The sequence below is a fragment of the Aulostomus chinensis genome, chromosome 1 (assembly GCF_037954235.1).
Source record: "Aulostomus chinensis isolate RoL2024-O1b breed Wild chromosome 1, RoL_Achi_v1.0, whole genome shotgun sequence".
NCBI classification, from domain to species: Eukaryota; Metazoa; Chordata; class Actinopteri; order Syngnathiformes; family Aulostomidae; genus Aulostomus; species Aulostomus chinensis.
Window position 1 is genome coordinate 6,925,571 of NC_141320.1, and position 2,735 is coordinate 6,928,305.

The 2,735-nt window shown below is 45.3% G+C and overlaps 1 non-coding gene across 1 annotated transcript; it reads right to left on the reverse strand.

The window, feature by feature from the left end:
- Window positions 1–1,589: 1,589 nt before the first annotated feature.
- trnam-cau (transfer RNA methionine (anticodon CAU)) lies at window positions 1,590–1,661 on the reverse strand. The gene has a single exon. It is a non-coding gene; the product is annotated as a tRNA-Met (tRNA).
- Window positions 1,662–2,735: the final 1,074 nt, after the last annotated feature.

The following is a 2,735-nucleotide window of genomic DNA, read 5'->3' on the forward strand; positions in this document are numbered from 1 at the left end:
CACCTCCACTCTATGGGCCATCCATCGTCATCTTCTGCTTATTCCTTACTAGTAAGGGTCGCGGGGGGGCTGGAGCCTATCCCAGCATCTATGGGCGAGAGGCGGGGTTCACCCTGGACAGGTCGCCAGTCCATCGCAGGGCCAACACACAGAGACAAACAACCATTCACACTCATACCTACGGTCAATTTAAAGAATCCAATCAGCCTCGTCCCCAAATTGCATGTTTTTGGACTGTGGGAGGAAGCTGGAGTATCAGAGAGGACGCACGCCGGCACGGGGAGAACATGGAGACTCCACACAGAAAGATCCCGCGCCCGAGCCAAAACTCGAACCCGGAACCTTCTTGCTATGAGGGCACAGTGCTAACCACTGCACCACCATGCAGGCCCGCTCTAGGGGCTGGTCTGTCTAATTTCCTGCAGCCAGGAGGGAATTAAAGGCAGTCAGGGGTTTTTAATTTAAGTTGATGGTGTCTCATGCAATCTCTTTCAATACTCCAGTGGTGGTTTAAGTGAAGAAAAACATGGGTTAGTCAGTAGGACTCTGTGTGTGTGTGTGTGTGTGTGTGTGTGTGTGTGTGTGTGTGTGTGTGTTTGTGTGTGTGTGTGTGTGTGTGTTTCCATGCAGACTTTCCCTTGTAACAACCGATTTGATTTGGAAACCATCTCATCTAAATCTCCTCTCCAAAAACCCTCTTCTGCAACTTTGTACCCAAGTTGTCTCCTCATCAGGCACCACAGTATCCAGTAGGTTCAGTTAAAACAGTCATCAGTGATTAATGTTCATGTTCAATGATGAGGTTTTGATTTATTCTTCTAGAATCATCTGAAGAAACCCTCCTCAACACAGTGAAGCCTTCATCTGACAGGAGGAGTTTCTTTTCCCAGTGATTCCACTGACAGTGAAAAGCTTTGTTCATCAGACTGGTCTGATAGGATCAACTACTGGTTGCTCTGGAGTGCAAACAGCAACCTGTCAGGAAACATTAGTCAGATCAAAGCCAAGATTAAAGCATAGTCAGATCAAAGCCAAGATTAAAGCAAGAGCCTCCAGATCAAAGACAGAATTGATGATGATGTCATCAGGGGGCTTTGATAGTATATTTATTTGTACCTCGAATTCTGTCTTTGATCTCAGGAGGACATGAAAGAAACCCAATTGAGGAAAGCAGAGGAGAACATTCAGCTTCATTAGAAACACTTGAACCCTTTGAACAGTAGAATTTGTTTGAAACAGTTTACAACACTGAGTGACAGGACTGAAGAGGGGAGATTTTGGTATTTTCAGTTTAATTCTAACTTTAAACTGGGCATGAACATTTTTAGTCGTTCATATTCTAACATACAGAGGAAGTCATGACATTCCCTTTTTTATAACCTGTCCTGTTCAGGAAATGGAAATGGAAATTTAGCTGCTATGTTGAATCAGAAAAACCTTTTGAAGTCTACTTTTGCTTCAGTCAGAAAGTGGACTGTTGTTAACTCTCACAATGGTTGGTGACTCTGGTGGAAGAAAATATCCTTATAAACCTCTTTTTAACAGACACATATTTCTCAAGATGCAGGTCTATTTTATTTTTCTTCTTTTAGCAGAGGATGGTTTCGATCCATCGACCTCTGGGTTATGGGCCCAGCACGCTTCCTCTGCGCCACTCTGCTCTACCATTGACAGAACAGTCCTTGTTTTAGGAGAGCATTCTCTGTGTTTGTCTCTGCCCTGCTCTCCTGCTCTCTTTCCCCTCATTTAGTCCTTGACATGATCCATGCTCTACAGCTCTGCGGGTGGAATGAAGACCTGCGTCTGCTCTGCCCGTGCCGTCCTTCGTCTCAACCTAAATTGTTTGACCCACCTTTATAATGCTGCAGACAACACAACCAAACTGGCCCCGATCAGGATTTGACAGGCCGAAACATGCCCTAAAAACACCAAGAATAATATCCACCACCTTCTGAACGGGGCCTGGCCCGTCTCCTGCATCAGGGGCCGCCGCAGTCGCGCATCAGCTTTTCAACAGCTGTTCGCCCTAACACTCAATGAGACAAAGACATAGAAGCTCAAACTGCTGTTGAGGAGCCCCTGATCCTAGAGTGGTTCGTACTCTGCGTTGTGGCCGCAGCAACCCCGGTTCGAATCCGGGTCACGGCAGCATGAGATAAATTTCTTTGTGTGTATTGATGGACACAAGCCAAGCAGAAATTTCCCACAATGCAATAGGGCAGTGTTTGGTCAGTGCTGAGCAGGCGTCAGTCTGAAAACGATGTCATATTATTGTGTCATCACTTGACCAGACCCAAAAGTAGACTCAGGTATCAGTTTCTTCTCAATGCTAACGTCTGCTAGCTTAGTCTGCTACTTCGATGGCTCTGCCTGCTCTAAGGTCCAGACCCCTGGATGTGGTGGTTCCTACCTGAACGTAGATTCTGTCAGCTCATGTTGTTAAATCAACTCACCAGGAACACCAGTAGATTTCAATGGACTGACAATGAGTCTCATTGAATGGTAAACATGTCAAATATGAAGTCATCACCTGAGGAGGTCTGCTGCTGGAATGAAGCTCCAGATATTCACAAGATATTCTAGATCTTAAAACAAAGCATTTTTATATTTGATTTCTTATTCATTCAGGTCATCCAGTCATGTGACTGAAGTCATCCAGTCACGTGACTGAAGTCATCCAGTCATGTCAGTGATGTCACTTGGCAGGACTGTCATTGCCGTCTCATTCTAGAAAA